The sequence below is a fragment of the Vombatus ursinus genome, unplaced genomic scaffold (assembly GCF_900497805.2).
Source record: "Vombatus ursinus unplaced genomic scaffold, bare-nosed wombat genome assembly UNPS02014814.1, whole genome shotgun sequence".
Classification (NCBI taxonomy): domain Eukaryota; kingdom Metazoa; phylum Chordata; class Mammalia; order Diprotodontia; family Vombatidae; genus Vombatus; species Vombatus ursinus.
The window spans coordinates 16,992,001-17,019,341 of record NW_020954592.1 but is presented as its reverse complement, the minus strand read 5'-3'; the positions used below and the strand labels follow the sequence as shown (position 1 = coordinate 17,019,341).

Sequence of the window (27,341 nt, the reverse complement as noted above, 5' to 3'; positions counted from 1 at the left end):
GTGATGGGCTCCCCTTTCTTGGAGGTCCCAGTACTTTAAGTCATGAGATTTGGATTTATCTCCTGATTCATATATTGACTAGCATGTTGTTCAATATCTCAAAAAGTCTCAATCTCTCAGTCTCCTTTTTCACAGATGGAATATCAGGATGACAGTTCTTGTACTATCTATCTCACAGTACAGTGAGGAGAAAAAAAATATGACAGTTTAAGTAGCCTGAAAACTTTAGTAAGCTATGGTGGGAAAAGCAGGAAGTTTCTTTCTTCTCAGCTATTCGGTGTATGGTCATTACCTTCCTGAAGCAGAAGAATATGTTAAGAAAGATAGTGTCTGGGGCAGCTAGGTAGCATAGTGGATAGAGCACTGGCCCTGGATTCAGGAGGACCTGAGTTCAAATCTGGCCTCAGACACATAACTCTTACTACCTGTGTAACCTTGGGCAAGTCACTTAACTCCATTGCCTAGTCAAAAAAAATTAAAAAATAAAAAATATAGTGCCTATTATTAATTAATGCCTTCAGACCAACAGGAATATTTTATGGATAGTTGAATATACAGTAGAATTCATAAAATTTGTTTTTATGCCTAAGGAAATATTTCTCATGTTTGTAAAGCTGCCAGTGCTTGGCCTTCAACCTCAAGCCTTAAGATTTTAAAAAATCATTAACTATAATTTTTAGAGTTCCTATACTGTCATAGGTTTTACTTAATGGACACTTAAACTCACAGTTTAAAAGACAATGTCTAGGCAAAAATCAGTACACCCCAGTGTTTATTTGCTTGAAAACTGAGATCTTGGTAAACAGTGGCAGCAATTAGATAATGCTTAATGATACTGGTGGGGTTTTTTATGTTTGTTCTTTGATGCCTAAAAAAGGCATCACACCTTTAAAAAAGGTGTGAAAAAATGTTGTCTAGAATAGTGGTTGTAAGTGCAGTGAACGTAAACATTAAATTTAGAGTTGGCCACTTAAGGTGAATTATTAATTCGATAAGATGCTGTTCTCCTTTGAAATTAGTATTACTGTTGAAAATTAGTGCACAGATCCTTTACATAAAACATTACTGCATCACTATTGAACTGCCCTTATTACTGTTTCTACCTCTTTGAAGTGATTTTACTTGAATTAATAAAAAAAATCATTTTAATAGTATGCATATTTTCTAACTCATGTTTTATACTTGTGTCATATTATGTATCATAACAGTAGACAAGAGTGAGTAGATTGTCAGGTTCAGATAGCATGCTCTGGACTTACTGAGTTTACCATTCACAGGTTCCGTATGAAAGATAAATGTTTCATCTGTCTGCTTTATTGATTGTGATGATCTAGGTCATATTGCTGGTCAGATGCAGTTTATGCAACTTAGTTTTGTCTTAGAGGTTTTGAAAGTATTTGTCTTTTCTTCCTCCCTTCATTATAAGCTCCTGATGGACAGGATTATATATTGCTAGATCACCTGGCTTGATGCCTAGCTTAGAACAAGTTTTCAAATAATTGCTGACTAAAGGTTTTATGCCTCAGAAAATTATTTAAATTAAGTGTGAATTGGTTGAGGTGAAATAGCAGTAGGAAAGTCTATAGTGTAAGCATGTGCAAAAGAAGATATAGCTTCAGGGGACAACACTGAATCATTTTAAACATGTCAGTCATGTGGATGTTGAAAAACTTTCGGTTACTGTAGAAGACACCACCCATTTAAATTGGTTATCCAGGTTTTGACTAATTTTATTATCTAGACCAGAGGTTCCTAACCTATTTTTGTGTGTTACATCTTTTGACAATTTGGTGAAGCCTGTGGACCTCTTCACAGAATAATGTTTTCAAATGTATAAACTAATATTTGGGAGAAACAATTATATTGAAATGCAGTTATCAAAATATTTAAAAATCAAGTCATATACCCCAGGCTAAGAAGCCCAATATGGATCTTTATGTTCATTAACAACAGGGGTTCTCTGTTATCCTCTGTATTTTATGTACTTAGAAACATAATTCTGGAGTAGGAAAAATCTGTGAGACCGCAGTGAGAGAGAAGCGTGGTCCCAGGCCCAGTCCCAGTGCAGAGAAGGGCAGCAGCTGCTTCCAGAGCTCTTGGACCACAGATGGAGGAAGAATCGAGTAGCTGGTCAGAGAGGGATTGCAGGGATCTCTTTGCTGGTGCTGAGGCAGGATTCTCTTGCTTTGCCCATGCTTGGATCTGGGTTCCAGTTCTGGGTGGTGATCCTGGGGCAAGGAGGAGCACTGGCATGGTAGAGCTTGTAGAAGCTGTAGAGAGGGAATCCTTCTCACAGTTCCAAGGCAGAAAAAAGTTCTTGTGGTCACTGATAGACCAGAGCTCAGGCCAGGAAAGGAGTAAATACCTCACCCTTGATCTTACCACCTTGGATGAACTGAAAATTTATAGGTGCCTAGAAGTATCTCTGAAAACAGCTGCACAAAACCCCCAAAGCTTGGGATAATACATTCTCCACACTGGAAGCAGACCCTTGCCTTAACAAAGAGTTTAAAACTCAAGTAATTGACTGGCAACATGAGCAAACAATGCAAAAAATGTCAGACCATAGAATCTTTCTTTGGTGACAAAGAAGATCAAAACATACAACCAGAAGAAGAAACACGATTTCTGAGAAGGGCATCATAGGTTATACCAGATTGCCAAAGAGATCCAGCTCATACGAAAGGGTAAGAACTTGTGGTGTTCAGTGAAACAGGAAGAGTTTCTCAGATTGCTCCTTTGACTGGATGAAATGTCCTTCTATTTTGTTGCTTTTATTCCAGTTTAGCAAATGGATTTCTCTTTTTCTAGGCTTATTGATACCAAGATAGAGATGACCTGGAGTATTTACCATGCTGAACACTGGAAATGTTTATTCTTCCACTATAAATAAGTTGACATTCTATTTTTTTTTAAAAAGTGTTAACAGATGAAGGTTACATACTACAATGCTTGGGAGAAATACAAAACAACAAAGATGCAGAGAGAGAAATTTAAGATATACATCTGAAATTATAATTACATATTTTTTGATAGACTATGTAAAATGAACAAAAATTATGTCAAAGTTAGGGAGAAGGGAGAGTAGAATTCTGAGTGCATGCTAGATTCATCTGGGTAAAAGAATAATAATCATTTATACTTTTGAAGCACTTAAAAATTTACATATTACTTTCCTAATTATATCTAGATAGAATTCAGTGGAGAATGGAGAGTCTTGCTCTCTGGAAAAGAATTCCAAGGCTAGATTTCAGAGATTTTAGTACAACTCATAAGTAGAAGAACATATGGATTAAGAAAAGATGCTACAATACTACTTCACCATGTTCAGCAGGGACATGGTTATGCTATTCATTATACCATTGCTGAATGCAATTGGTATTTCATGTTTGTTGATGGTTTTAAGGTTTCTTCCAGTTATTGTTTTTAGATTGCATATCTATCACAGTCTCATTAATGTAATATATAAATTTAATATTGCAAAAACATTTCAGGCAGATTATTTTAGTAAAGCATGTAACAATGTAATTAGAAGTTTCATAGTAAGGCTGTGTAACTGTAAAAATATCTTTGTGGAAGTAGTCAGTGACCTGAGACTTTAGACTGTTGATTGCTAATTTGTTGATATGTTAATGTGAAGTAATTATTCCAGTGAATTGAAGCTGAAAGTCAACATGTATATTCATTAATTTTAGCTTGAGTTTCTTTATTGTTGGGCTACTTATCTTTAGTAAATGAATGCACAACTTTCCATCATGCTTTGCCAACCATAAAATGTAAGCATTTTTCACTCTTATCTTTTAAATTTCCACTTAGTAAATGCTTTTTGATAATTAGAATTAATCATCAGTTAAAATGATTTCAAGGTTTTAGCAAGTTATTTTTTCAGGGTTTTATATGTATTTTTGTTTGTATTCTTTTATCAAATATATATACCTGTTGTATGGAAACCATGCTTTTCTTTGCTTATGTATAATCTTTTATTAGAGAATTATGAACTTTAAAATAAGTAACTAAAACTAATGTCTTTCTATGTATATTTATATTTAAATTTTCTTTTTCCATTTCACAAACATAAGCACAGAGCAGGTAAGGAAGTTTTCAGAAAAGATGTATCAATAGAAGTTGATGAAAGAATTTATAAAAAATTCTAAAAACGTGTCCAAAATTATTTGAAAATATTAATTATACTACATGATAAACTATACTTTTGGCAATTTGAGAGATGAGTATTAAGTTTCTTTATGTCATAGAGTATACATAAAGTTTTCTGCAAACTTCACTTGCACTTGTTACAATTCCCATCTTTTAACTGTATCTTCATTTAAGTTAACTGTATCATGTAATACTGTTTCATTTTATAGAGAATTTAAAGGTTGTTTGGTGATACACTTGAAAGTATGCAGTTTTTCTATAAGATTTTATTTTTTTGAGGAGTAGGACCTTACATACTACCCTGTAAAATATTATAGACATGTTTATTTCATGATCTATAGATCAAAATTTAAAAATTCATTTTTTGTTTATTTTGTGAGGATACACTCTGTATCCTGCTTTACTAGCTGTGTTATTTAATTGAACTTCTTCCATGATATTTAACACATTACTTTCATTCATGGTACTTAGGTTGAAAAAAAATTCATACAATAGGTACTAATACATGTTTGTTGAATCAAACTGATTTTATTCTATCCAATTGTAGTCTCATGTGTACTTTTGTCTGTCTTTGTCTCTCTGACCCCACCTGTGTCTCTAGTCTCTGTCTCTGTGTCTCCATCTTTGTCTCTCCCCTTTACCTCTTTCTCTACCCTCCATCCTTCTCTCAATTTTCCAAATCTCTGTCCATTATAGTATATAGGAAAAGTGTATATATAGATATAGATACACATATAGATATACATATATATGCAGGTATGTGTGTATATGTATATGCGTGTGTGAGTGTGTGTGTGTGTGTGTGTGTATGTGTGTGTATGTATAATTTCACCAAAAGACTCAGGTATGAAATATGACACTGTCCCTCTTTCTCTAAATTTCGTCTGGCATTATTGGTATTACTCTTCTTCTGTGTCTTAGTTTCTGTGGATCAATAACACTCATATTTTACTATGCTTCCATTTTTCCTCTTTTTTCCTTTGTGTTATTGTTGTTTGGTTTGGGCAGAGAGGAATGAAGTGTGCATGTGTTTGTCTGTGTGTGTGTGTGTGTGTGTCTTTCTGTGTGTAGCAGTTTTAAAGTGGTCAATGGCTTCTAATAATTACCTGAAATTTTGCTCATACCTAAAAAATAAAATATTAAGACTGTAGCACTTCCCCAATTGTGTAAATTGGTTACTCTCCCACTTTGTACTCACAAATGAGGGTTGAGTACCAGAGGATGCCTGCTGTATCTTGTTCTTGGGTACTCTGTGAATCCAGGCACCTAACCCTAGGTATATCTGCCCCAACTTGTGTGCTATCCAGTATATACTATAAATTCTTAGCAAAAACAGTAACTAAGATGGTATGCTTAAGAAAACACAGTAGCTATAATATATCCCCTCCTCATAAACCTGGGGAACATGTTCTCACTAATATACTAATGCAAACAGTATCCATAGGGGAATGATTGTGAGGCACTTATGTACATATATGACCAAAATAGCTAAATATTTCTTTCTTCATGCAGTCCACTCTGTGGCACAACTGTTTATTATTGGTGCTTTCTCTCTTAGCACTTTTGTTTGCCATAGCATCCCTTAAATTGGTATTTGTTTCTCATCACCATTAGAAATCTTTGTGTTTTCCACTTTTGAATTTGCATACCATCTCTAGTTTTTCTTTCCCCTGTTCTCTCTGTGTACCATCCAAAGTCAGGGAGATTTTTTTTTCTTTTCCTTTCTTTTAAAAACATTATTCACATGAGTTTTTCTTAATGTTCCCTCAAATAATTGATAATTAAGTAAAAGGAACAAAACAATAAGAAGAATCTGTATGGTGTTAATGTGTTCAAAGAGCATTTCTCATTCCCCCATCATTTTACTTCCTTTGAATGGAAGAAGACTTCCAGCTGACTGAACATTGAATTTCAAAATATGTTGAATGCTGGCCCTAAAAGGCATTTTAGAAACCCTATAGAGAAATCCAACCATTTTATTTTATATATGAGAAAACTGATTTCCAAAGAAACAAAATCACTTATTCAAGTCATACAGCTGTTGAGAACCAGAATTAATGGCACAGAACATATGTCTCCTGACTCTTAGTATAATTAGTCATTTCACTGTTTATCAAAAAATATCGTATTTGCCTATTTTTTAAAATATATTTTATTCTCATTAGAGGAAAAAATCACCAGTGTATAGCCCTATTAAAATAGAATTATTCACATCTTAATTTAAATATTCTACAAAATCTGATAAACTTTAGCTGAATCTGTATTGAGAACCCCCTCCCCCCAAAACCCCAAGAATTTATTAAGTATCTACTATGTGTCAGACACTTTACAAATACTATTTCATTTGACACTTGCAAGACTCATGGAGGTAGTTGCTAATACTATTCCCATTTTTCAGTTCAAAAACTGAAACAGACAGCAGTTAAGTGACTTAATCAGGGTGACAGAGCTAGTAATTATCTGAAAATGGATTTGAATTCAGATTCTCTGGACTACAGATTCAATGCTCAATCTAATGTGCCACCAATAGTAGAAGACTGGTAGCTATGATGGCTGTGCCACTCAGTGATATTAGAAAAACTATGGAGAAAGGCAGAGTAATTCCTAAATAACTAGAGAAGGACGAATGCAAACAAAGCAACTGAGGTTTTGCTTCACAACCAGTTAGTTGTCAAATATGAACAAAGTTGGGAAGAGTCAATATTGGAGGAGTTGTAAAAATATAAGAATCTTAATACATGGTTGTTATAGTTTTCAATTAGTCATTTCTTGAAAGATAACTGTAATTATACTAAGAAAATGACCAAAAAAAGTCTATGTAAATATCCCCAAGTCTATACTAAGATGAGATCAAAGATAGAAAAAAAGTTTCATAAATGCCCAAATATGTACTTTTTGTATAACATTACTTCCCATTGGTTGGAGAATAGTTAAACAAATTATGCTGCATAAATATAATGGAATCTAATTACACCATAAAAATGATGAATAGGAAAAAAAACAAAGAAACAAGGAGAAACTTACATGAACGTATAAAAAGTCAAGTAAGCAGAACCAGGAAAACAATCTGTAAAATGATGACAAAAATGTAAATGGAAGGAACAAAAACATTAAATCAAATATCGCATAATTATATGGAAAATATTTGTCCCTCAATAAGAGGTATGAAGTCTTATTAGGAGATGGGAAAGACTATGGTGTGGTATATTGAATATGCTATTGGGTTATTGATACAGTTACAGTTGCCAAACCACCTTTTTATTTTTCTCTTTTATTTTTAAAGATCATATTGGCTCTCTGAGGGGACAAAACAATTTTGGGACATGGTAGTGATTAAAATAGATATATAATATTTACTAAAAGCAAAAATGCTGACTCTAAAAGAGACCTTCACACTAATAGAGTATAATGGAGTTTTTCACAATCATGTGGAGTTCAAAAACTACAGCTGTCTAGCTTATCTGTAAGTACCATGGATAAAATATATCATCTTTATTCCATTTCCCCACCTTTTTAATTTTAGTAAAAGACAAAATAGAAAAGGTTGCCAAAAATTTATTTTCATTCATACAATTTTGAGTTAAAAAATCCAAGTATTCTTCATTTAACTAATGGAAATAGAAGATACATAATTTGCATCGAATATAATCTTTCATGAAAATCATGGAACATATAATGTGCCATTAATTGTGTTTCTTTAGTCAAGCAAGACTAAACAAATCTTAGGCTGGAAAGTATTTTTGTAACAGAGTAATCTCTGGCTGCAGCCCCAAAAAGTAAGAAGTTTATAACAGACCTACAAGAAAATGTTCTCTTATTTTCTATTTTCAGAGTGTTTTCCCCAATTTCCTATTGGGTTCAGTCTCTTAGAGATAGTTATTTCAGTACTCCATTTCAAACATGGATGTAGTCAGTACCATGACTCTCAATTATCTAAACCACTATTCTAATGAATACTACGGCTCATTTGAAACCTGTTTTTCTGTCACCTGCTCCCAGCTGCTGGAGCAGATTCATCTGCACAGTCTGAGAATGCTGGTGAGGACAAAAGCCATTGGACCTTTCATAAAGTTCAGATTTACACTGTAAATAAGTAGAAAATGGTGAAAGGAAATATAACTTAACCTGAGGTATTCCTTTTTTTCCCTTCAACAAAGTGGAAAAATCTCAAAAATGATGTGTAAATTAACAGATTTTGTTGTTGGTAAAGTAAACTTGAATGGAAAACCATAGTGTCAACTACAACAACTTGTTCCATTTAAGTTTTTAGGTTAATCAAAAAGTTCTGGGGGCAGCTAGGTGGCACTGTGGATAGAGCACTGGCCCTAGAGTCAGGAGAATCTGGATTCAAGTGCGGCCTCAAACACATAACACTCACTAGCTGTGTGACCCTGGGCAAGTCTCTTAACCCCAGTTGCCTCACATTAAAAAAAAAGAACTAAAAAATGTTGGTAGGCACTAAATAAAGTTTAAAAAAAAGTTCTGGAATATTTTTCATTGTTGCATATTTGTTGGTATTTGAAATGTTTGTTTTTGTAGAAACAAATAATGTGCATATTTATCTTAATAGGTCTTTGACCTATTTTCTAAGATTTCATCAGCTAGCAAAATATGAATTATGATACAATTGTTATCAATTCAAAATCATAATATCGCTGTCCCAAGCTTGTATTTTCTGCAGCTTCTCAGTGTTTGTAAAGTTTAATTTGAAAATGAACCTACTTAAACATTAAAACCATGAAAAATGTTTCTTCTTGCCTACTAGATCTATTTTCTTCTTTTTGGGTGTAGCCTTGGGTGTCTTGAATGATGCTTTCCATTCTTGATGCATGATCATTATAAAAATGTGCTCACCAGAGTCACTAATAATCCAAAATCTTTCTTCTGCCACTTATGTGCTTTGTATGAAGACAAGTTTCAAAAATTGTGAAACCTCTGTAGATTCATAATAGCCCAACCTTTTCCCTATAGTAATTATATATGGATTTCTTAAACATACCCTTTTTCTAAGTTATGTTAAGGATCATTTCCTCCCTCCCATGTTAAAACTTGATATTTACATTTAAGAGGCTTATTCATCTGTCTACTACTTCTGGCCTCAAACATTTTTAATGAAAGAATTTCAATTCAACAAACATTTATTAACTACGATGTGCAAGGCATATAAAAATGAAATAACAGAGAGACTCTCAGTGAAGAAAATAAGACAGGAAGTAACAATACATGATATAGGTAGAATGCCATTTTTAAAAAGGAGAGATTCAAATTGCTGTGAGGAATTAAGATTGGAGAAGACAATTTCAAATGGGGGATCAGGGAAGGTTTCAGAGAGAAAGTACAACCTGACCTAGATCTTGAAGAAGAGAATTTCAATTGGCTTATAATATGAGTCCATTCTGTTCAGGATATCATGAAACAAAGGAAAAATATATGGCAGGACAAGAGTGGGGGACAGTGAGTAGTTCAGTTTGTCTGAAACATAGACTATGGGAAAGGAAATAATACACAGAGAAGATAAACAAAAACTACCTATAATCTAATCAGTGAATATTCTTTAGGATTTTTCTGGTTAATAGACATATCACTCTATCCTTTCAAAGGATCATTGCATTGATGAAGGTCAGAAATTTTCTGACCCTGTTTAGTCAGTGGATATCCCTGAGGATGGTAGAGCTTGACTAAACTAGGTTTGTCCCTTCCCAATAGAAAAGGGCAAAACTGATTCACCCAGGCAATACTTGTCTCTGCCTGTGAGGACATCCTTACCTTAACCTTCAGCCACTGTACTCTCCTCCCTTTCATGCCACCCTAAACACTCATGTTCATATCAGTCACACCTAGCCTATTAATGGGTTCTCTAGACAAAAGCAAAAGAATGGATCCAGTTTAAACACTGCCTTTTGAAAAGTTCATAACATTACACAGGTTATTAATAATTTTAAATTTTATAAGTGCCTTGAGCTGACTTCTGAGGATAAGGATCCTCAGGCACTTAAATTCAATGAAGTCAAATAGCTAATAGCTTCTCCCTTATCACGCTCCATAGCAAAGTGAGACTCAGAATTTAATTAAAATTATCTACTATTTATCTAGAAAAAAAAACATTGTCAAAGTACATATAGCTAGCAGTAAAGTTTAAAAAAAAAGAGAAATATTTAGAAGTAAACAATGATGATGACTTGCAGAAGAGGATAGTGGAGTAAATTCACTATCTTTCTCAAAATTTCTCCAGATCAAAATATTCAATTACTCCCCCTTGGATCTTCTCAATACACAGAGGAACAAACAAGGGGTTGGGGGAATGGTTCTTTGAGCCATTCGTCATGTAGAAAATTCTTTTTTTGCTGCTGTTTCTCACTGCTATAATCACTTCTGGGTCTCAGTAACAGAAACATTCCAATTTCCTTGGCCAGCATAATGTTATTCTGTTCAGTCTAGTTCAGACTGCATGAAGTTTCATTTCTTCCCAGCCTGGGAAAATATACCAAATGGAGAGTCCTGTACATGATAAACTGCTTCCCTCTCCTGTGGGAGGATTCATTTAAACCCATCCAAATATCACATTATACTTGCTAGAAAGATATTACTAGCAACTTGGACCAGAAAAATAAGGTCCTGTTTCTGTATTCTCCCTACCAAACCTCTCTATTACTCCTCTTGGGCTTATTCATTCCAAACTCACAATAGATGCACATGGAAGATTTAAGCACCTTGGAAACTTTTTTTTTCACAAAAATTACATGAAAACTAGCATATCTATATAGTTAAAGTTTTCTTTATTAACTGAAGCATTTTATGACCAGCTTCTGAATCCTAATACTTCAGTAGTTAATGAAACATATAGGGATTAATTTTCCTTCCTTCCCTTACACAGCTAGACTATCATAATTTTATTTCTTTTTTCTTCCTTCAACTCACATGACAGCATCTGTATTTTAATGTTGATTCGCCTTGCTATGAAGTCTACTTTTTGTTCTTGCTGATTTTAATTACTATTTTCATTTATATTGTTTTCCTTCATCTGATTGCTTCTCATCCCCTTTAGCCCAACCATGTTTTCTGTCTTACACTTGACTTTTAATATTTCTTTTTGACAACTATTGTCACCCTGTAAGAGTACTTCCCTTGTCAAACTGTGAAATGCCCCAATTACATTACAACTTTTGTAGTCTTTATGACTTTTGATTTGCTCAATTTTTTTTTCTCCACTGACTGTGCTCAGTGGATATTTTTATTTATTTCATCATTCATGGTTATTTTATTATCATTTATGGTGCTGGACATTTGACCACTAAAAACTGAGACATCCCATAATTATCATTGAAATACTGACTATTCTGTGTTTATAGCCTTAATTCATTAACTTATGTATGCTGTGAAATTTGACAATACCATCATTGAATTTCTACTAGATTAAAGATCACAAAAAGTATTATAATATGTTTTTCCTCATAGTCACCATAAAATATTTTTAGATATCAAAATGAAAAGTCATTATTTTGAGTTTAATCAAAATGGATTGGAATAACCAATTGTGCCCTTTGCAGGATCCATGCAGGATGTTTCATTCGTCATAGGCAGAGTTTTCAAGTCTGACATCTGCAAAGAAGAATGGCAAAATGACGTAACTCTGTCATTTGGTAAAGCATTTTTCTATGATGTTAAGCAGCTATTTTCTTAGCCTCTTAAAATGGTAGGATTACTAAAATTCAGTTTATTAGGTGTAAAATAGTACAGCTCAACTTTCACTGTTAATATTAAAAGTTATTTATTTTGACCCAGCAATAGCACTCCCAGGGTTATATCCCAACGAGATCATAAAAGTGGAAAAGGGACCCACATGTACAAAAATATTTATAGCATCTCTTCCTGTGGTGGCCAGGAATTGGAAACTGAGGGGATGCCTATCAACTGGAGAATGGTTGAACAAGTTGTGGTATATGAATGTAAGGGAATACTGTTATGCTATAAGAAATGATGAGAAAGCAGACTTCAGAAAAACCTGGAAAGACTTGTATGGACTGATGCTGAGTGAAGTGAGCAGAACCAGGAGAACATTATACACAGTAACAGCCATGTTGTGCGATGACTAACTTTGATAGACAGATCTTCTCAGCAATGCAAGGACCTAAGATATCTGCAAAAGTCTCATAATGGAAAATGCTATCCACATCCAGAGAAAGAATATAGAATTTGAATGCAGATTGAAGCATACTATTTGTTCTTTTTTTTTCTCTTCTGTTTTGTTTTCTCTCTTCTTTCTTGTGGTTCCTCTTATAGGTTCTAATTCTTCTTTACAATATATGATTATGTTTAATAGGAATGTACATATAGAGGTTATATCAGATTTCACACCATCATCCGAAGGGAGGTGGGTAGGGAGGGGTAGAAAATTTAAAACTCAAAAGTTTTTGGAAGTGATTGTTGAAAACTAAAAATAAATTAATTAATTAAAAAAGAAAGAAAATTTAAAAAAAAAAGTTTTTTATCATAATGCTCCAGTCAGCACTGTCCAATTTCAAGAATCAAAGGGAGGAGTCATGGGATAAAAGAAATATGGTAATGAAGGGGTCCTTCTGCCCAAGGCCAATTCCTAACTTATGCCCTAACTCTCATTCCCTCCTGACTTTTCCATAGGATTATCTCTTTAAACAATCACCTTCCCTCTCTAATCTTCAGTTTCTCCCTATCTTTTTTTCTGCTGCCTACTGTCAATCTTCAGATTTCAGTCTAAGAAATACAACAAAGTTAGGGTGTATGCACATGTTTATTGTCTCAAAGAGGGCAGACACGCATATCATTATATGGGAGTTCATTTGGAAATGAGTTCACTTTGCGGCCAGGCTGCACAGATTATATACACATAGAGCAAGGAAGTGTTCCCTCCTCCCCTGACTCAAGATGCCAGTGTCTTTTGTCAGCCAAAATTATAGAAAAAGAGAGTGCCCCCTGAATATCTGGTTTCTGTCAGCCATAAAGAAGGGCGTGTCATAAATATAAGAGCATCATAATAGCATAGTGTCCATAAGACAATAAGGTAAGAAAAAACACCATTAATTGAGATAGTATCCCATTCAAAGAGCCTGTCCTTAGCCATAAATGAAGAATGCTCCCAGTCAACTTCATTTTGGGGTTCACTCAGAGAGCATTTCAAAGGGGCTCAAGCAGGTCCCAGACTAGAAAATTAAGTCTATCCCAACCTTTAAAAAAAACTATATCCTACCATCTCCTCAATCTATAAACCAATCTCACACATTCTTTTCTGAAACAAATGTCTAGAAAAAGCTAAGCTGAACTCTGTGCCTTCACTGCTTATCATCTCACTAGCTTAATCTTCTGCAGGATGGCTTCCAACCTCATTGACCAACTGATACGTCTCCCTATAAATTTACCAGTGATATAGACCTTTCCTAATGTTCTAACCATGTCACATCCCTATTCAATAAACTCCATGGATAAATATAAACTCTTCTGTTTGACATTTAAAGCTCTACAAATCCTAGGATTTTCCTAACATCCTATGTCTTTCCAATTATTCCCTAGGTGCACTCCACAGTCTACCCATTCTGACCTATTTGCTATTCCTCTAACTTGACTCCGTATCCATTTTCATGCCTCTGCATTAGCTTCCCCCATTCCCAGAATGTTCTATGTCTTCTCCAACTTGGAATATCTGACTTCCTCCAAGACTCAATTCAAAAGCAACTTTTTGCTTGAGCCCTGTCTGCCAGTACTTCCTCATGTATGTCTTGTATTTACCTATTTTTTTACATGTTGTCCCATGTTTAGAACATTATGTTCACTTAACGCATGCTTGTTGATTCATATATTGATCATTGCCTCCAGGATAATCTCTTGTCTATAGGTTTTTGTTTCCTTCTGCCTTTCTGACTGCTTTTTTTCAGTCATTTCTGCTGGTTCATCATTCAAATTATGCCACACATCCAATGGTGAATTTACCACGTAGTTCTAGATCCTCTTCTCTTTATTTACTCCCTCACTTAGAAATCTCATCAGGTTAAATGGGTTTAATTGTTTTCTTTATGTAGATAACACCCAGATCTATATATCTGGCTATAGTCTCTCTCCTGAGCTCTAATCCCATATTAACAAATGCCAATTATACATTTAAAACTGCCCAGAGATATCTCAGATTCAACATAGACAAAACACATAATCTTTTCCCCTGCTACGCCCAACCCATCTTCTTCTGAACATCTCTATTTCTGTCCTGACACCACAAACTTTCAATGCTTCCAAGTTGTAAACCTCTCTCTTTTTAACTCTCTCCTTTCCTTCACACAACATATCCAATCATTTGCCAATATTGTTATATCTACTAGCATATATCTTTTATCTCTCCTCTGTTAACACAAATATTGCTTTAGTTTAGTTCCTTATTATCTCTTCCCAGAGCAACTGTAGTTGTCTCCTAATTGGTCTCCTTGCCTCAAGTTTCTCCTTACTCCAATCACTATTCCTCATAATAGCCAAAATCATTTTCCTTAAATGTCTGATTATGTCACTCCTTTATTCTTTTTAAAAACTCCAATGGTTCCCTATTGCCTCAAGGATAAAATACAAACTCCTCTGTTTGACTTTTAAAGTCTTTCACAACTATGCCTCAACCTACCTCTGCATATGCTTTATACATAATTCCAATTTCCATATTCTTCTGACTAGCCAAACTGGTCCTCTCACTGTTCTTCACACATAATACCCATCTCTTGTCTTAATTCTTGTTCTTCAAACATAACATTATTTTTCCTATATCTACTTATATACCTTTTATGTCTGGGTCATACAATCCTTTACTTTCTTCAGTACTCAGATAAAACATTGCTTTCTACATGAAGTTTTCCTGATTTCCCTCACCCAAAAATATGTGCCCCTTTCTCTAAAATTTATCTTGTATGTGATATAATGATATATACATATCTTGTCTCTCATTATAGAATATAAATTCCTTGAAAGCAAGAACTGATCCATTTTTGTCTTTATACCCCAGCTCTGAGCACAATGGCTGTTACATATTAGACATTAAATACATGTTTATTGATTATGTTAATAGAAAAAAAGGAGGGGGAGGCAATCTTCATGATGACTGATAAAAGTATTCTTCCTGATGTTGTAAAAGAGAGAGTGACTTTTGAAGTAAACCAGCTTGGAAAGTGCTGCCATTTAAATTGACAGTAAGGTGGAAAGACTATGGCATAACTAGACAATCCTGGAAGTCTTCTAAAGTGTTAGAGGTGGATTCTGGGCCTCTCTCAATTGTTGGTGTAATCCCTGAAAGCAAGGTGTAGATAACAGAGGTGATGAGTTTATGATAACAACAGGTGATCCATTTATTAGCTATGAAAACCTTTCTCTGACAGAATTGAAGGAACCCTGACTATTGGAAAATCAATCACACTTCTGAGGGCTATTAAAAAACTCCAGTGAAAACTCTGTAGTACTTCAAGCTGGGGACCTTAAGTGCAGAAGTGGAAGAGTAACCTAACCCCTGAGAGGGAATCACTCTTGGAGGAAAGAAAAGGATTCCTTTCTCTTCTACCTCCCCTATTTCTTCCCCACACCAACCTTATGGCCACATTGCTTTTAAAGCAGAGCTGCTTGCAGAGTAAGAAAGATTACAGATTCTTGCTCTTCTGATAGACATGGATGCAGAGAGGCAGTAATTCAAAGGAACAGAAAGTTTCCAGGAGTGAGACCTCTGGGAGCAGAGAAGTAAGCTAGCCATGAACTTGAGAGATGGCTAACTCCAGCAATTATGAGTTATGATATGGAAAAGAGAAGACTTTGGAAACCTAGATGAGTAGTCATGCAGAGAAACTATACTCAGTGGGGAACTTTGTGTCTATTAAACTGTCAACCATTTACCAAAAAGTTTGGTCCAAACAAACAGACAGAATCAGTTTCCCCCTTAACTGAAGGTTTGTCCTAAGAACGAACAGGAAGGGGCTCCCCCTTACCAAAAGTTTGTTCAAGGACAAACAAAATGGGGTTCACCTTACCGAAGGTTTGACCAAAGAACAAACAGAATCAGCCTGTATATATATGCTATACCATGCTTATTTATTCTCATTAAGCCTAAGAATCCTGCATTCATGGAGTCAGAAAATAATTCTGAACTCAGAAGTAAACAAACTGAAGGAGACCTTTTCTTTATACACTTAGAACAATACCAACTCAGTATGCCTGTGTCAATCAAAATTATAGTCTCCATATATGTTCACCATAATATGAGAAAGGAATTTCTTAATAGGATAGGTTGTCAATACAATAAGATAAGAGAATGTCAAGGTATCATTTGAAATTACAGATCCAGGATGTCTGTGTTTCTTTTATCATTAACATAACTAAATATATATATGTATATGTATACATATATCTGTATATATGTATACATATACATATACATATATCTATATTATATCTATTTATGTCTCTACCTATCTAGCATAACATAGCATAACATGTATCCATAAAATACCAAGATAAGAAAAGTCCCAATATTGAAGATGGTGTCCAGTTCAAGGCATCTTGACTTGGACAGTCATAAATGGAAGAATGCTCCTGATCAGCTTCATCTGGCCTCGTAGTTGCTGACACAGGAAGGGGCATTTGGGGTTCATTCAGAAAGAAAAATCTGTTATACCAGAGCATACAAGGCATTATGGTAGGTTAAACTCAGTGTGGGCCAAAAAATGTTTTTCTTCTGATTGGGCAATCCAGGTTTTAGTTGATTCTCAGGTGATGGGAGGCTCAAATTGGTTCACACCACTAAATGAGAAACTGTTTCCAGGCCCCATAGTATCACAGTAGTAAGTAGTCTTGTAGTTCCCTATTAGTGTGGCTTACTGTCATTGACTTTAAGTCAGAGGTATAAAAGAAAAACTCCCAAGTATGGCCTGAACCAGATTAAAATATAATTGGGAAGGGTTTAACAAAATAAATAAAAAATACAATACAACATAGACAATTTTAATTTATTGTTTTCTAAGTCAATATGCAGATAGCAGAGATCCATTTCATTTGAATTTGACCTCACTGTTTTAAGTCATCCCTATGGAAGTTGAGTGTATTTTATGAAAGAGTGCACCCCATGTTTATGGGTAGAAATGTTATGTCATCTTAATAAATCCCTTTGCTAAGACATGTCTACTGTCCTGTCTACTGGCTGACTATTAATGGGAAAGCTATCAATGAAACTCATGAGATTTTGTTTTAGGGGTAGATACTTAGAGGTTATCCCTAGAAGTTTAGGGTAAGAATAGCCCCTTGAGGGAGTAGCCTAGAGGTTATGTAATAAAAGGATAAAAGAGAAATGCTTTTGAACTCAGGGGATCAGAATTTGAATCTCACCTCTGCTACTTACTATCTGTCTGATCTTGGGCAAGTCACTATAAATATCAATTTCCTTCTCAGTGAAATGAAATAGTTGGGTTAAATGATCCCAATCTCTCTTTTAACACTAAATCCTATGATGTCATGATTCTAGAAACCTGGGAGATTTTGCAAACTTTTAAATGTAAGTACTGTTGTAAATAATTTTAAACTTTGTATTGCATTAACCCTAGAACAATTTGACTTGTAGCATTTGTACTATGAACTAAATTCAATTTTCTAGGGAATATGAATCATTTTCAAACAGGAAGTATATATGCATATGTATTAGTTTAGAGGCATCATGAGATAAATTATATTTGGAGATCTAGCTTCTAGTTTTGGTTTTATTATTCTGAAACTAAATGAGGAAGGTTCTTCAGACTTGCAGATGAATTCTTGACATAGGTTGATGGAGGTCTCAGGTTTGGCCTTCAGTTTCCTAATCTATAAAACAAAGAATTAATAATAAATGATCTCTGACCTAAATTTAACATACCAGAGGGTAGGGAAGTGAATAAGCATTTATTAAGCATCTCCTATGTGCCATGCACTTTATAAAATAAAAAAAAAAATCTTTTGAAATAGGGAAGGCTGAGATAAAGAAGCTGTCTTGTAAAATGAGTTCTTGACATGAGATCCATAATTTTATTAAATTATTTTATAACAGCATTTCAATATAATTGGTTCCTATTACACTCACATGTGTTTTGTTTCACATGTTTACAAACATTATGATGAGAAGGTGTCCATAGGCCTCATCAGACAGTCAAAGAGGCACATGATACAAAAAATGTTAAGAGCCCCTGTTGAAGAAATATTTTCTACTATTTTATATATGTATATAATGTTTATTTTATTTATATAATATGCTTATATTTTATTTATATAATTTCATTTGCCTTCATCTAGGTATTCATCATTGTTTCCAGAAAGATCCAGGGCTGATAGTCCTAATTTAAGGTGAAAGGCATACTGTAGCCAAGAAGAATTTCAAAATTCTTAAATTATATAAATCCTTATTTTTATAGTAAATTAATATTTAACTTATAACTTTTCCAAAATGTTTGCTTATTAATGTGTACATTGATGTTTTAATAATAATACATTTAATGGCTAGCATTTATGTGGGCTTTAATGTTTGTGAAGTACTTTATATATTTTATCTCATTTGATTCTCATAAAAATCCTAGAAGGTGGGTGCTATTATTATGGCCATTTTACTCTTAGAAAGTAACTTGCCCAGGTTCACACAGCTATGAAGTATTTGAGGCCAGCTTTGAAATCAGGTCTTCTTGACTGCAGGTCCCAGACTCTTTCCACTATGCCACCTAGAAAAAAATACAAGTTGGCTTTAGAGTCATTATCTCTAGACTTAGAGGTCTCAAGAATTTTTATTCCTTAGGTCTAGGTAGCTAAGTAATAATTACCCCATCCAGTGCTAACTACTCTGAACTGAACTGTTTTTTTGGGTTTTTGTTTTTGTTTTTGTTTTTACAAATTTTTTCACATACAATGACTTAAAGTTACACTCAATAATAACAGGACTTTTTTTTCCTGCTGTGGAAAACCTTTTTTTTTCTGTTCTTCAAATGTTCTTGTCCAGATTTGGGGAAAAAAATTCCTTTAATTTATCCTTGAGAACTGTTACTCTACTATATACTCTATAAAATGAATACATTTTTAATGTCTATTTGACATAATATTAGTGAAGTACTTGTTTATAACATTTAGCATAATAAGCAATATGCAGTATCATAGCTTCAATTGTCCTGCCAAGTAGAGAGTGACATCTGTGTGGCAATATGTAATTCATATTTTCCCCGACACATAAATTGTAAGGAAAAGAAAAAAGCTTTTGGTTGGGCAATTTACTATCATAAATTATTTATTAAAATCAAAGTTTTATCAGAAACTGAAGTGTAATTCATTCTCTTGGCAGATATACGTCAGAATTTTGTAGCACATTATTAGACTTTCTATGTTTCCCCAATTTATAACTTTTCCCATATCTCTTAATTGTCCAATATTATGAATATAGTATATTCTTGCATCTTGTGTACTTCTCTCTTAGCTGCTTGGTAAAGATCTTTATTATTGTCTATGGAAATACCTCTCAAGGATAGTCATACATTTATTTGCTAGATCTTGATCCTGAGCCAAATATTTCTTGAGACATCCCTCCTCTTCATAAATCCTCATTTCACACACACACACACACACACACACACACACACACACACAAGTTTATGTAGACATATAAATTTAAACATAAACTCTTTAGGGAAAAAAATCATCTTTAGAGCTATCCCTTGCACATTAGTGCCTTAAAGTAATAATCTTCTCTTTCAGAATGATAGTTCTGAGTTCACAATAATTCATGATTTCAACTCTGGGTTTTCAATATATAATTACCTCTTGTATACAATATAAATTCCTCATACAAACATGCATACCATACAAGTTATAAGACCTTTTACTATGAAATAAATTCAATTCTCTGGTGAGCCTATGTGTTTACTATGAATCACTTTCAAACAGGAATTTTGTATACACACACATGAGTTTAGAGACAGCATGGAATAAAGGATGTCTGGAGACCTAGGTGCTGGTATGGCTTTATCATTTAGAAACTGAGGAAGTTTCTCTAGACTTCCAGATGAGTTCCTGATGTGGGTTTAGGCTCTAACCTACAACTAGAGTCTTATTTTATATTACTTTTCTTCATGCATTCTAGATTCCATCCTGCCTAGACTATTAACTGTTCCCCATCTCCCAACTTTTTTTTTTCTTTTCCCATAAAAGGAACTTATTGCCTCCTTAACTCCAGAGGCTGCTGGATGGCAAAGTGGATAACATGCTGGGCCTGAAGTTGGGAAGACCTGAGTTCAAATTTGCCTTATATCTTTACTAGCTCTGTGACCCTGAGCAGGTCACTTAACTTTTGTTTCATTCTACCTGATCAAAAAATAGGGATAATAATAATACTTAACTCACAAGGTTGTTGTGAGGATGAAATAAGATAATATATTTAAGACATGTAGCACAGTGCCTGGAACAAAGTAGGTGCTTAATAAATCCTTATTTCCTTTCTTCCTTCCTTTCTCCCACTCTTTGATTTCCTTCTCTTCCTTTACATTTTAGTTAAGGCATCATTTTCTGTCTTTCCCAATTTCCCTAGAGTTAAGTGTCTGAGGGGGTTTTTACTTTTTTGTTATTTTTTTTTTGCCTTTGCATTTCAACATCTAATACAATGTCATATAAATTGTAACATAAATTTGTTAAATTGAATTGAAATGAAGCATCAAAACAGGACCTTAGTGGAGGACTAAAGGAAAGATGCAGATTAGTATATGGGTCCTATTTTCATGGACCTCACAAAGTGTTGGGGTGAGGAGCATGATCCAAACACAAATCCCCATAATACAAAATGATACTCAAGAGCGTAAGACTAATGCAAACCAAAGGGAAAAGGATGAAGACTGACTACATGGGATAAAGGGAAGTTTCATGAAGGAGTTCACATGTGAACCAGACTTTAAATGATGAATAGAATGCCAGTCATTGAGTGGGACATTTCAAAGATAAGAATGAGCCTATGAAAATGTGCAGAGATGGGAGCCTATGCAGAAAAGCAAGTAGTCCAATTCAGTTGGTACAAACTACATGTGGAGAGAAACTGAATTGGCTAAAGCTGGAACTGTAGGGACTCTAACCATATTAAAGAACTTGATGTGCATTTATCAAACAATAAGGGATCATTGAAGTGTTTTGTACAGAGGAACAAATTGATCAGCCCTTTGCATAAAGAAGATAGTGCCAATGACAGTGCAAATAGGAGATTATAGTTTGTACAAGTGGATGACTAGATTGGTGTATCAGGCTAATAACAATAAGTAACAAAATACTAATGAGTTCACTTTTACATGGCACTTCACAGTTTACAAAGCACTCTTACATGTTATCTAATTTGAGGTTATCACATATGAACATGAATGGAGTCACCTAATGTTTCTTCAGAACTTTAAGGGATTAAATTATTTTGTTATTTAAAGGATGATAAGACTCTGGTCTTTTGATGAACTAAAAATGAGTTTAATCCTGAACACACTTAATCTATGTAATCTAATTTTAAAAACTCATTCACTCAATAAGTATTTATTAAGCACTTAATATATGTCAGGTGCACCATTAGTTACTCAGAAACAAGAACAAAAAATGAAACATTCCCTCTTTCAAAGAGATTATATTTTAATATATTCCAGTGGGGAAGACAAGGACATATGTGTATGTGTACAGATATAAATATATGTGTATATATAGAAAATGTTCTTCATTATATATAATATTCTTCTAAAATAACACATGTATGTATATACACATTTATAGCTAGAAATATAGACATGTATGTTACATATGATTCATAAAACACATTTACAGCATATACAGAATGAATATGAAACTACTAAATACAAACATATGCAAAGTAGATAAATACAAGTTAGTTTTAAAGGGCAGGCACTAGTAGTTTGAGCAATCATGAAAACCTTTTTGCATAAGGTGGCAGTTGAATGGAATTCTTCTTGTGAGGGACAAGGGATTCTACTAGGCAGAGATGCATCCAGTCATGGACGTAGCCAATTGAAAGTTATGAAAACAAGAGAAAAAGAAGAAAAGAGACTAAGTTAAGAGAGATTAAAATTATACATCTGAATTTTAATATTTGGGAAAGATGATTATAAACTATTCATTCTGCAACATGGATCTGAAAAATTTATTAAAGTTTCAGACTGGGAGGGCGGAGCCAAGATGGTGGAAGGAAAGCAGTGACTGTCTTGAGCTCTCTCCCAGAGCCCTCCAAATACCTAAAAAAAAATGGCTCTAAACAAATTCTAAAGCAGCAGAATCCACAAAAAGACAGAGTGAAACAAATTTCCAGCCAAAGACAGCCTGCATGGTTGATCGGGAAAGTGTATCACACTGGGCTGGGAGAGGAGCACAGTTTGGCATGGGCATGCAGGCCACAGCTTAACTGGAGCAGGCCCAGAGGACTGAATCGTGGGCAGCTGTGGAGGTTTCCAGACTTCTCAACCCCTGAACACTAAAGAAAACTTAAAAGGTCAGTGGGAAAAGTCTGTGACTGCTGTGAGACAGGAGCTAGGTCTCAGTCGCAAGTCTCGAGTGCAGCCTGGGGCCACTGCTTTTTCCTGAGCTTCAGGCCCACAGACTGAGGGGGAATCAAGTGGCTGATCAGAGGGGATTGCAGGGTTTCTTTCCCAGTGTTGAGGCAGGAATCTCTTGCTTTACCGGTGCCTGGAACTGGGTCACAGTTCTGAGGGGCAGTCCTGGGGCGAGGAGGAATGCTGATGTGGTGGAGGTTGTTGTGGTGGTGGAGAGAAAACACCTCTCCCCTTATCTTACCACCTTGGAAGAAGTGAAAATTTGCAGGTCCCTAGAAGTACCTCTGAAAATAGCTGTACAAATCCCTAAAGGTTGGGACAGTACACTCTTCACATTGGAAGCAGACTTTTACTTTAACAAAGAGTTTGAAACTCAAGTAATTAGCCAGGATCATGAGTAAGCAGCACAAAAAGAGTCTGACTATATTATCTTACTTTGGTGACAAAGAAGATCAAAACATACAACCAGAAGAAGACAACAAATCTAAAGTTCCTACATCCAAAGCCTCCAAGAAAAATATGAATCAGTCCCAGGCCTTGGAAGAGCTCAAAAGGAATTTTGAGAAGCAAGTAAGAGAAGTAGAGGAAAAACTGAGAGTGATGCAAGAAAATCATGAAAAACAAGTCAACAGCTTGCTAAACAAGACCCAAAAAAATACTGAAGAAAATAACACCTTAAAAAATAGCCTAATCCAAATGGCAAAAGAGATCCAAAAAGCCAATGAGAAGAAGAATGCTCTAAAAAGCAAAATTGGCCAAATGGAAAAGGAAGTCCAAAAGATTACTGAAGAAAATACTTCCTTAAAAATTAGAATAGAGCAATTGGAAACTAGTGACTTTATGAGAAATCAAGACACTGTAAAACAAATCCAAAAGAATGAAAATTAGAAAACAATGTGAAATATCTCATTGGGAAAAAACTGACCTGGAAAATAGATCCAGGAGAGAGAATTTAAAAATTATTGTACTATCTGAAAGCCATGATCAAAAAAAGAGCCTAGACATCATCTTTTAAGAAATTATCAAGGAAAACTGCTCTAATATTTTAGAACCAGAGAGCAAAAGAAAAATGGAAAGAATGCATGGTTCACCTCCTGAAAGAGATCCCCAAAGGGAAACTCCTAGGAATATTGTAGCCAAATTCCAAAGTTCCCAGGTCAAGGAGAAAATATTACAAGCAGCCAGAAAGGAACAATTCAAGTATTGTGGAAACACAATCAGGATAACACAAGATTTAGCAGCTTCTACATTAAGGGACTGCAGGGCATGGAATATAATATTCTGGAGGGCAAAAGAGATAGGATTACAACCAAGAATCACCTACCCAGCAAAACTGAGTGTAATCCTTCAGGGGGAAAAATGGTCATTCAGTGATATAGAGGACTTTCAAGCATTCTTGATGAAAAGACCAGAGCTGAATAGAAAATTTGACTTTCCAATACAAGACTCAAATGGAACATGAAGAGGTAAACAGGAACGAGAAATCATAAGAGACTTATTAAGGTTGAACTGTTTACATTCCTGCATGGAAAGATGATATTTGGAACTCATGACACCTTTGTCAGTATTAGGGTAGTTAGAGGGAAAAAATATATGTATCTATATATATATATATATATATATGTAGATAGATAGATAGATAGATAGATAGATAGATAGATAGATAGATAGATAGATAAATAGAAAGATAGAGGACACAGGGTGATTTGAAGATGAAGGGGTCATACCTGGAGAATAAAATTAAGGAGTGAGAGAGGACTATACTAGGAGAGGGAGAAAGGGAGAGATAGAACAGGGTAAATTATCTCACAAAAAATAACAGAAAAGTAAAGGCTCTTACAGTGAAGGGGAAATGGGGGAAGGTGAGAGGGAATGAGTGAATCTTATTCTCATAGGATTTGACTTAAGGAGAGAATAACATACACACTCAATTGGGTATGAAAATCTGTCTTACCCTACAGGAAAATAGGGGGACAAGGGGACAAAAGAGTAGAGGGATGATAGAGAAGAGGGCAGATTGGGAAAGGGAGTAATCAGAAGCAGATACTTCTGAAAAGGAACAGAGTCAAAAGAAAGAATAGAATAAATGGGGGGGCAGGATAGGATTAAGGGAAATAGAGTTAGTTTTTCACAGCATGTTTACTATGGAAGTGTTTTACATAGCTGCACATGTATAACCTATATTGAGTTGCTTGCCTTTTCAATGAGGATGGGTGGGGAGGGAGGAAGGGAGAAAATTTGGAACTCAAAGTTTTCAAAACACATGTTTAAAAAAATGTTTTCACATGCAACTGGGAAATAAGAAATACAGGAAATGGGGTACAGAAATCTATCCTGCCCTACAGGAAAATAGAAGGAGAAGGGGATAAGAAAACGGGAGGAGAGATAGCAGGGAAAGCTGACTAGGGGAAGGGATATTCAGAAAGCACGCCATATTGTGTTGGTTGGAGGGGTGAGATGGGGTGAAAATTTGGAACTCAAAATCTTGTGAAAGTAAATGTTGAAAACTAAAAATAAATAAATGTATTTAAAAAAAAAAGATGACTAGTACAGCATACAGTGGGCAACCCTGGTCTTTCTAAATTAAGGTATTTCCCAAGCAGACCAGATCGAATTTTAAATCATGCTTGAGAGAAGTCAGAAAAGACAGGTGGTAGAGATGAAGGTGTAGAGCATTCCAGTTACAGGAGAAAACCAATAAAAAAAATGGTTGGAGTCTCTCATGTGTGAGGAGCAAATATGCCAAATTCACTGGATTGTAGACTATGTGTAAAAAAAGTTAGTTCTAAGAAGATTGAAAAGGTAAGAGAGGCCATATTATGAATGGCTTCATGAGCCAAACAGAAGATCTTAAATTTAAAAACAAGCACACTATGTGGGAATGTGCATATAACATGAGGATTACATTGACTTTATAGGGATCTCCCAGGTGTGGAAATCCCCTCCTGCTTATGAAGGTTGGCAACTTTTCTGCTATTTATAGTCTATAGAATTGCTTAGAGCACTGAGAAATTAATTGGTTTGCTTAGGGTCATATATCCAATATATGTCAGAGGTATAATTTGAACCCAGGTCTTTCTGGTTGTTAATAGAGATTTCTATCCCACCATAAAATTATTTTTAAAATTAGTTATTTACAAAATAGATTAATAGTTCCAATAGTTCCACTACCTAATTTCTTTGAGTCTGCCTCCTTGATTTGCTGCACAACTCACGACACTGGAGTGTACCTTAAAACATAGGAATTTAACTAATTGTCCCAATTCACTGTATCCTAAGGAAAGCTTCTAATGTTTACTCTCAAAGCTAGCTCTGACACTTCAACAGCTAGAGAAAATTTTCTCTATTTTTCTTTTTTTTTCATCTAGAAAGGTATCTATTACTTTTTTCCAAAAAATAGTCTTATATATCATCATTTTCATTTTAAATAAATAAATCCACGTTCTACCAGAGAGATAGCCATTGTAATAAAGGATTAAAAAGAATAAAGAAAGAAATTTAAAAATGGCACTTCAGCAAACCTAACCAAATACATATCAATCAAGTCTGACAGGGTATGTAGTTTTCTACGTGAATAGTCTCCCACTTCTTTAAAGAAGGGAACAGAAGTGTGTTTTTTTTTCATGACTTCTTCAGTGCCAACCCTGATCATTTTAATTATAAAATGTTCAGTTTTTTTTTTTTGTTGTTGTTCTTTCCACTGACATGGTTATAATCATATAGTTTGCTTTCCAGGTTTTACTTATTTCACTCTGCATCAGTTTATATAAATCTCCCCAGTTTTTGTATTCTTCATATTTATCATTTCTCACACTGTCAGTATATCCAATCATATTTATGTATCACAATTTGTTAAGTCATTCCCCAATCAATAGGCAGTTACTTTGATTTAATTCTTTACTTCTACAAGAATGTTAAAAAATTTAAATGTTCATAGGGTCTTTCTTCTTCTCTTTGAACTTGTTGGAGCATATATCTAGGAATTGAATCTCTAAGCAAAAAATGTGGACATTTTTGTCACTTCCTTGGAATAAATTCAGATTGTTTTCTAGAATGGTTGAATTAATTCACAGCTCCAAGAAAAGTATATTAATGTACCTTTGTTTCCACAGCCCCTCCAACATTTTTAAAAATTTGTTATGCACATGGTGATTAGTGTTTTGGAATAATCCTTACTATTCCTTATTATAATATATAATGATAATATAATATATAATAATTCCTTATATAATTCCTAATATATAATATATAATAATTCTTTATTATAATAATCCTATTAATGGTTTGCAATTCCTTTGAAAATTGTTTGTTCATATGCTTTGACCCCTTATCTTCTGAGTACATATTACAGTATAAAGAAAAAAAATGTACTAGTTAAATGTTCAGATTTATATGGAACCATCAGTGCTTCATATCCAAAATGAATTGTAGAACTTACCCCGCTGTTCTCTGTCCTCTTGGGTTATGGGTTAGTTGCTTCTAGGAGGTTGCACTGTGTGTGTTAGAGGCATCAGCAGGCTTCTTTCATCAATACTCTTACCTAATAATGCCATTGCTCTGATACAGTGTTAAAACAAGAATTCTATGGGCTTTACTTTGATTTTGCATGCTTTTTAG

The 27,341-nt window shown here is 34.5% G+C and overlaps 1 protein-coding gene and 1 pseudogene across 1 annotated transcript in view; both read left to right on the top strand.

Annotated features, from left to right (window-relative positions):
- Nucleotides 1-27,341, top strand: part of EPHA6 (EPH receptor A6) — a 1,252,883-nt gene that overhangs the window by 377,368 nt on the left and 848,174 nt on the right. The window lies entirely within an intron of this gene.
- Nucleotides 8,056-27,341, top strand: part of LOC114022881 — a 51,172-nt pseudogene continuing 31,886 nt past the window's right edge.